Raw genomic sequence first — 10,163 nt, 5'->3', positions numbered from 1 at the left:
CTGGCCGCCATTATTATTCAATTTTCATTAATCTATTTTACTACCAATTGTTAAAATAACGTCATAAACTTAGAAAGCGGGTATGTTATTTAAATACCGTTTTAAAGTTGAAAATGAATACGTTTTCAATGAAATCATTTTAAAAGTTAAACTTTTGCATAAAATTATACCGATGCTGTCTGACAATATTTAATTAAAATTAACTACTTTTCTAAGGGAAAGATTACTCTTATCAACGAATCTCCTGACTTCTTTAAGTCAGGACTACACTCATATAAAATAAAACTCATTGAGAAACTCTGACTTATTGCAAAGGGAATATAAATGCATAGACGGTTGCCTGAATGTACTACAATTTATGTACATCAGCTCTTTATATCCAATGAATTAAGTATAAGTAATTGGCATCTGGTCATTTATGTGGGTTATGTATTTTAAATCAACATACAATTCTTTCTAAATCTTTTTGAGGAAAAATTCAAGGACCTTGACATACATTTTCTCCTAAAAGATTCTTTTATTTTAACTTCGAATAAGTTTTAAATTAGAGGGTCAACTACTCAGGTGACCTACTTCAACTTGAATTAAAATCTAGATCTAATTCTGATATTATATTATTCAGTTGTTTATACAAACGTAAATTGCGTTCTTTGTTTTCAAAAGTAACTAGTTTATGATTGCTCTGGGTATAAAACTGTTTGATAGATGTAATTTAAATTTAGTTGACGAGTATAAACATGTTAACAACAAGCTTAAGTTGGTTTCCAAATTAATTATATAAGCATGCATATGAAATTGTAAATGGAATGGATTTTTAATTTAAAAAGAACATTTGAATTTATAATCGTTATTATATGTAACATTTCATTTAGAATGAATTGAAATTCTTCGAATTTCCGAAAACATTATACGTTATTTTATCTTGTAGTCTGTTTCATTTTCTAAATATTATATACGAGTATAAACATTGTGTTAAATAAATAATGTGATGACAATGCTAGGATGCAGGTGTTGCTCCTAGAATTGTCATCAGCACTCTCTCCCACNATATAGAAAATTAATTAAAATTGTTTTCTGTACACCCTGAAGAAGACGAAATATATCGTGGAAAGTTAGTTAATAAGTATTATTTGTTTTTCTAAACACAACACTAACTCACGAGACTCTATTTTTGAACTTTGTTAATAAATTGAAAAATTTATTTCTTAACATTCATTCTTGTGATACCATCTTTGCTTATGTCTTTCTAAAGAACTACCATCATTACTACCATATATAATGTATAAATATCAAATATAATTAATGTAAAATATACAGGGTGTTACAGGGTTAAATGTCAATACTGCGAATTCACTAAACAAAATGTAGCTCAGTGACACCAGATTGAGGTTTCTATCAATTATTCTATCTATTTATTTAGGCTCTTTCCAGAGGTATTAACATTTTTGTAATTTTAGTCTAAAATCAGATTTTTTTAAACATAAAATCGTAATTTCTCAACTTTGACGTAATTAAAATACAAATTTGTCCATTATTTTGGAAAACATATTAAATTTTGGACAAGATAACGACATGTTTGTTGAAAAATCCCCACTTTCAAATACTCAGTAGCTTCTCGAAAAATAAACCCACGTTTTTTGAAAAACTCAGTGTGCATCATGCAATGACTTTTCCATCAAAACGTTCATCCAATTTCACGAAAGTTGCCTTATTTTATAAATATTCCAAGGACATACTTTTCCATATTTTAAAAATTTTCTTAGCGAAATCTCTTTGCATGTTTGAAAAACGAGACATCGTACCCAAAAAATGCAGCAAGAGAAGAACGTGGTATATGTCATATTTTTAATGAAAACATTTATTAATTGGTAATGCTAAAGTTGTGAAATTACGATTTTATGTAAAAAAATCTGATTTTAGACTAAAATTACAAAAATGTTAATATCTCGGTAAAGAGTCAACATAGAAATCTCGTTCTGATGGCACTAAACTATGTTTTATTTGGTGCATATTTAACCCTGTCATACCCTGTATAATAGGTCAAAAGCTAAAACTTATGCCAAAGAATGAAAATTATAAAGGTTTGCCATCATAAAGCTGAAAAAAATAGTTAATGATCTAAAAACAATAAAAATGTCTATTATACTAGGCTTACTAAAATAACATCCTTGATGAGTTTAACTTTCAATTAATTAAGGTTTTTAGTGAAGATAAACAAGTCAATGTCACGAGCGGGATTCGAACCCACGAAATTCGGCTATCTGGTGTTTTTTTAACGTGACAACTTTAGGTGTATTAAATCCATTAGGTTTCCAGGTCTGATAGACAAAATAACTTCTTTCAAGTAATTAATCTTTTTATGTAAAGTATTGGTTGAAATGAAAAAGATAAAAATAAACATTTAGGAATTTTTTACGACTATTAAAGGCCCCAAAAAGAATTATTATAACACACAAAAAATATACAAAAAATAAAATATATGTAAATATTTGTCGGCTGGATGAGTGATTTTTTCTCTGATGCCTGGTGTTCCATTTAAAATTTCATAGCTCTTCTTAATTTCTAGAATTTATCCAAATTCAACGTTATTACAATATTTATGTAAGGTATTGATTGAAATGAAAAAGTTAGTGTTGCGAGCGGGTTGAGATGGGAGGTTGGTGTCCGAGTGGATGGAAGATAGCTCAAGTGGTAGAGTAGCGGCGTATCTAGCCGATGGTCGTGGGTTCGAATCCCGCTCGTGACATTGACTTTTTTATCTCAACTAAAAACCTTAATTAAGTGAATGATATTAATTGGTCAAGCGGATCACGAGAACTAGTGAATGCTGAGTTTAACGTTATTTTAAAATTCAGAGTTCATCAAAGAAGATATTTTAATAAACCTCATCAGTCTTTAATAAATGGCTTGAAAACTTAAAAACTACACAGCCACGTTTATGTTATTATGAATAATAATATAATCAGATAAATTATAAAGGTTTGCCATCATAAAGCTGTAAAAAAATAGTTATTGATCTAAAAACAATAAAAATGTCTGTTATAGATATATTACAATGTATCATAATGTATATAACGACAATAAATTTAAAAAAATTCAAAAAATTATTAACCAGTAAATAATTTAGCTTGTTTATGGAACAAAAGCTGACAAAACGTCCCACAAAAACATGATTTATCCATAATGATAATACGATGTAATCATTTTCAAATTATACACTACAAGCAAAAACGAAAATTATAAATATAGAAATTTTTCATATTTGCCAGAAAATGACCTGAAGCGAGATCAAGTATGAAATTTTTTCAAAGCGAGTGACCTTTCAGAAGAATAGTATAAAGGGGAAAGATTATCGTAGGATTGTTGTCAAAGGAAAGGATTTCACAGGAGAGATACCGTCCTCCCCTTTACTCAATAACACCCTCACGCTTTAATCTCCAACAGGTGACCAATATCCCTGCTGCGCTTATTAAGTTTTCAACAGCTCCAACCTCATCACTTCCCTCCCTTCTTTCATATCGGAGACATTGTCCCCTGGGGAGAAATAACTCGAGAGACTGCGGTCCAGATATGTCCAGACCCCAATAAATTAACCGGGGCCCTTATTGGCGTTTGATTCACGACTTCCTCGTATTCATTACTTTTTCATAGGGACGGTCAAAAGAATGGGGTGAAATTCAATAACACGGCAGAGCATTGTGGCAAAGGTTACCACAATGTCATTACCTGCAGGTAGAAGTCGATTTCAAATAATGAACTTAATTTTAATGAAGTTTTTTAAAGATCAATAAATCCCTGGCTTTAATGCTCCCCTTAAAGGGGTGAAATGATTAGTCAGGACATTATTAAAAGTAGGGGAGGTTTTCAGGTAACACCAATTTACACGGTCCTTACAAATGTATTTATAAACCATGAAAAAATGACTGTCTCCCTTATTTTTTATAATTTAATGAAATTGTAATCAATAGTCAAATAACAAACAAAATTTGTTGTTTTTTCCCAACGATTCTGCAAAATTATGAACCAATAGTTTTCGTTCACCTTTTCGGTTTCTTCTTGGCATCTGTAACCAAGAGCTATTATAACAAATTTTCTATTTAAAAAAAAACAAAACTTTCATGTTAAACCGTTTTATTACGGCTTATTTTTTTTTTTTTTTTGCAATATTGCTATGTGAGTCTTCTCTAAACTTTGCATTTTGATATTGATAAAAAGCTTAATTAGTATAAGTGTGAATGAAAAAAAATTATATATAATATCAATATATTAATAATTAAATAAATAATGTTTTCGGAAAATATTTCTGAAGTTTTGATTTAAAGTGAACTGTGCGGTGAAAAATCGTGTCGGTAGTCGACTACCTTTCTGTAAAATTTTGTGTCTGTTTTGTTCAAATAGTTCTTTATTTTCCAGAAAAAAAACTTGTCCTATTGGACGCGTTTTGGCAGATTAGGGTGTTCTAAGTGTACATAACACTTTATTGGTCACTGAAACTTATCAAGTCCCAAATCATTGGGTTTTGTGTGATCTAGTTTCCTAAACAGAACAACAAAAGTACTACCTGACGGATTTTTCTAATTTTAAATTTTATTTTATTCTAGTTTTTTCGTACCAGAAATATTGTTGAATTTAAAACGTTAATTATGATAAAACTTTAAATCCAGCCCATCTTTCGAACACCGCTGAGTGAAATTTTTAAAATTTTAATTGGGTCTTCCGATTCTCAGTTTAAAGTAAGTTCTCATTATATGATTTTTAAAATATATGATTATTTAATATATGATTTTTCCTTTACTCTGAGAGCAATGTAATACTTCTGCAGGTCGGGGCATCTTATCCTTATAAGTTGAATATAAAAAAATAAAATCTATAAAATAATAAGTGTGTGGTGTTTAGTGACCGTTAGCCAATTATTATATGGTGATTATGAGATGGGGTTTGGTCTGATGTATGTTTTAGGAAAACATTTGCTTGATCGTCTCAACGTTTCGAACTTTATTCAGATCATCTTCAGAGCCCTCAAATCTTCCTTAAAGACACTAATTCAGCAGACATTTCCAACGATTGTAATAGTGTGTATTGTTCTGTAAATATGTAAATTTCACTACAACATTTCAGTCCAATTCAATGTAATTGTTATGTATTATATGAGTTGAACCTTGAATAAAATCAATATTATATTCATAACAGTACCAAAAATAGTTACATGGGATTAGGAGGGTTGTGGACAGAAAAAATCCTTTATTTTTGCACCAACGCCGAGCTTTCGACGATAAATTACGTCTAGGGTCTACAAAGAACATTCTTACATTCATTTCACACATATACTTAGGTATGTGTGGTGTTTAGTGACCGTTAGTTAATGATTATTTGGAGATCGTGAGATGCGGTCTGGTGTGATGTAGGTATCAGAAAAACATTTGCTTTATCGTGCCAACGTTTCGTTCTTTATTCAGATCATCTTCAGGGCCTGGGTTTTATAAACAGTTTAAATTGTATAAATACATGTCGGATGTAAAAAAAAATTTAAACAACGCTAGAAAACAAACACGCTGAGTGAGTACAAATACTTTGAGTCTAAAATTTCTATCATTGTATAAATCCATTTTTTCACATTCAAAATTTGTATAATTTAAAGAATGTTTATAAATCACAGGCCTTGAAGACGTTCTCAAGAAAGGTCGAAACGTTGGCATGATAAATAAAATGTTTTTCTAAAACCTACGTCACACCAGACCGCATCTCACGATCTCCAAATAATAAAAGAATAAGTTTTGCGTCCATTCGGGAGTTACTGGATTGTGGGTTGTATAGATCCTTCACTATATTTGCCCCAATATTTTATCTTTTGGTGTTTTACCAATTTTGGTTGACCAAAATTAATTACTGCAAGTAAAAAAAAATTACACATGTGCAGGAGTGTTCTTTTATAGGGTTAAATAAACCTATGTAAAAGCCTTATTTTTTTCTAAATGAATCGAGTTTGAGATAAATATTGCATATAGCTTCCATTCCTGACTTTCCTTCAGCCAATGATAACATGTCGAAGATTGTGAATGAAACCTAAATATAACTCTTAATAATTACCAAAAAAATGGAGGATGATTGAGCACAAACTAAAAAAAGTTGTTGAAAAGAAAGAAAAAGAGTTATGGAGAGAGAATAAGAGAGAGATTAAAAAGAAATCGTGGGAGCCAGAAGAAAAAAAATTAAAAAAGCAAGCAGCAAGAGAAAAAGAGCAAGATTGAGAGTTAGACTAGGGGAAAGAAAAAGTGAGAGGGAAAGAAAATGAGAGAGAGGGTGTAATATCTTGATAGGCATAAATACTGTTAATACGTTGTTTAATTTTAATTTATAGTAAAGATAAAATAACTGTAATAAAATACTCTTTGCTGTTAACAGTACCTAGAATAAAATAATAAGGAACAAGAGTATTTCACGTAATAAAAATATGTTTTTAATAGTGCAATAATAGGATTTGTGGGATATGCCACGAAAGTTTGTGTCTTTATGAATCTAAATATGGGTAGGTTCCAAAAATATTTGATTCAAAGGACTATTTTTCATTATTTTATTATCCAAACCAAAAATATTCATATATATTCATTTTTTATTCTAGAAAGCTGTGCTGTACACCAAATCTTTATTCGTAAAATGCACAATTAGCCTGTAGTAGAATGGGAATGTTTTCATTAACGTAATGTAATACATCAAGTTTAAAATGGAGAGCAAAGTAGAAAGTAATAAATATCTAATAACAACAATTTGTTTGGCCTTTTACAAAATAAATTTTAAACTAATATATTTACAGCAAATAAAAATAGATAATTTATCTTTCTGCATATTAGCATATTTGATTTTTTATCAAGTGATATTAACTATTAGAGGTTGAAGAAACCCCCGCCTACTACCATCAGATTGAAATCACTACTAACCTTTGGAGAAAATGTTTGGAAACGCACAACGTACGAAACGCTGGATTAAATAATTAAATTACTTGATGAAGCTGGCGTGCAAAAGGCAAAGAACAGGGTAATACAATAGCTCTTAAAATGCGCAGTGTAGCAACCCTCCGACATTCAAATATGCTGACCAAGGAAAAATTTAAATAGGATCTAGGGGTGTAATTTTAATCTCGATTAAAACCCTCTGGTTTCATATTTCTTTACATTATATGTGGACTAGTACAAATTCGTAAAGTGACAATGAAATAGGAATGAGCTTTATAAAGAACAAGGCTGATGTTGCCTGAAATATGTTATTTTTAACCATAAAAATTTACATATTGGCGTTGTATTCAGTATTTATTAGAGATATCAAATTAGCCGTGGGGTTTATGAATTTGATCCTTTTAAAAAAATAGTTTCTACTCACAGTAGATTGTTTTCCAACGATCCGGATTTCGAGCTTTTCGCTCATCGTCAGGTTGTAAAACTCCTTCAACCTGATGATGAGCTAAAAGCTCGAAATCCGTATCATTGGAAAACAACTTACTGTAAGTAGGAACTATCTTTTTAAAAGGATTGAACACCGCACTCACTCCACCATTCATCATTTATATTATTATTTTGATGTTGTCTTATTTTCGTTTCAGACGTGTTGTTTTGTGTGTATGTTGCTTTTACGTGTAGTTTTACGAGGGGAACTTTATTGATAAACATAACCGCTGCGGCTGATTCGGTTAGGACCGATGGAAAACATACCGTTCGCCACAAAATTGCGGTTGAGCGGTCAGTACTGATTACGCAATCCGCTGTTAATCTGTCGATGACAAGAGTGCCCGTGACGGACGGGACGGCCAGCTTTGTCTAGATATCCCTCTTTTCGGATCGGTGGCCTCGACAAACAGGATTACACTCCCCGGACGGCCTGCAGAATTTTGATCATCAGATTGGATGAAAACATTACATATGTTTTATACATTATTCTATAATATTTGACAATTTACGGATTTTTGATGGGGAATTTTTTTTGGTCATTTTCTTTGTCGGATTGTAGTAAAATGATGAAGAATTGTTCATCTGGAGGAATCTATGAGGAGTGTACGCAGTCTGAATACTTTCTTCTGTATAGAACTCTTTTAGAGTCAAATATTGAATTCAGTGTTTTTGCAATGACTCTTGATTCAATCTTTGTCAATTGAGGTGGTTGTTCAAGCTGAGAGAGGAATTGTTATTTCTCAATTGTTTGCCCTGGTTGAGAAAGGTCCCGCTCAGGGAAATATATTCTATGTGCAATTTAAATACCGGAGGACCTCATCATTTCCTTTGTAAATGCCTCTCTGCTCTACGTGGGAAGTAGCTCCTTCGCTGGTCCAGTAATCCTCAGGGATTTGACAAGCCAACGGTTCTGTAAACCATCCTTTCGGGAGAAAAGCCTGTGACTTCAGACACAACCTAATAAGAGAGTTACAATTAATTAAGGTTTTTAGTTGAGATAAAAAAGTCAATGGCACGAGCGGGATTCGAACTCGAAATTTGAAAAATGGCAAAAAGGAGGGAAAATTCAAAAGGTGGGGTTGAGGTGGAAAGTTAGTGTCCGAGTGGATCGAGGTCACGATAGCTCAAATGGTAGAGCAGCGGCATATCAAGCCGAAGATCGTGGGTTCGAATCCCGCTCGTGCCATTGACTTTTTTATCTCAACTAAAAACCTTAATTAATTGTAATATATTAATTGGTCAAGCGGACCACGAAATTAGTGAATCTAATAAGAGAGATTAACTATTAATTTTATAGCTCTGTTGTGAAATTAGTGTATATATATTATTTCTTATTAATTATTCTTTTAATGTTAGGTCTTGGTTTAGATAAAAAGTCAGTATCACGAGCGGGATTCGAACCCACGACCTTTGACTAAATACGCCGCTGCTCTACCACTTGAGCTATCGTGACTTCGATCTTCTCGGAGACCAACTCTCCATCTCAACCTACAACCGTTCAAATTTTCCCATTTTTTGCCATTTTCAAATTTCGTGTTATCAGGATTGGATTCTCAGAGACTTATGAAGTGGCCACGGGTAGATGTTTAATGAAGTGATATTTCTTTTACTTATTAAATATTAATCCATTTAAGCTTTAAAGATGGACGGTTGGCGTCCGAGAGGATCGAAGTCACTATAGCTCAGGTGGTAGAGCAGCGGCGTATTTAGCCGAAGGTCGTGGGTTCGAATCCCGCTCGTGACACTGACTTATTTATCTCAACCGAGACCTTACATTAAAATAATAATTGATAAGAAATAATATATATACACTCTTCAGGGTCTACAAAGAACATTCTTACATTCATTTCATACATATACTTAGGTATGTGTGGTGTTTAGTGACCGTTAGTCGATGATTATTCAGAAATCGTGAGATGCGGTCTGGTGTGATGTAGGTTTCAGAAAAACATTTTCTTTTCGTGCCAACGTTTCAATCTTTATTGCGATCATCTTCAGCGTCTGGGTTTTACAAACGGAAGGGATTGTATAAATTTAACAAATGATTTAGGATGTGGAAAAAAGTGAATTTATACAATGCAAAAATATTTTTTACATTCAAAGTATTTATACTCACTCAAAGTGTTTGTTTTCTGCGTAATTGTGCGATTCTTGCGTGTCGTGATGAGAGTACCACTGAGATATTGCTGTTTTATTTTTATATGCGTTGAATTTTGAAGGGGCTTCTTTGAGGTGAAAAGAGCCGTCGATGGGAAGAAACTTTGGTAATGGTTCGGCCAGATTATCCTTTCAGGATTTTATACACGGGGATAAATAGGAAAAGGAAAGCTAAATTATTTAATGATATTGTCGTAGCTGCACTGAGTTTCTGTTCTGTAATTGATGCTATGGTTATCTCTGTTGATGTAAACCATTTCTAAAAAGTTACGCTTATGTTTGTTTTGTTCTGTGTGTAATATTTTTGGATTGTTGAAGTCGAAATTGTGTTTGTGTTCAAAATGTTGGGTAGCGAGTGCTGTAGGATTTTGCTTGGGTTTTTGTAATCATACGTATGCTGCTTTATTCTCTTAAATTAATTTCTGTTAAATTTAAACAATATTTGTAAATCCCAGGCCCTGAAGATGATCTCATTAAAGATCGAAACGTTGGCACGATAAAGAAAATGTTTTTATGAAACCTACATCACACCTGACCGCATCTCACGATTTCCGAATATTTTTTTCT

This window comes from Cimex lectularius, unplaced genomic scaffold, assembly GCF_000648675.2.
Source record: "Cimex lectularius strain Harlan isolate CLEC.00 unplaced genomic scaffold, Clec_2.1 scaffold121, whole genome shotgun sequence".
Taxonomy (NCBI): Eukaryota; Metazoa; Arthropoda; class Insecta; order Hemiptera; family Cimicidae; genus Cimex; species Cimex lectularius.
The sequence above is the reverse complement of the archived record's forward strand: the minus strand, read 5'-3'. Positions refer to the sequence as shown.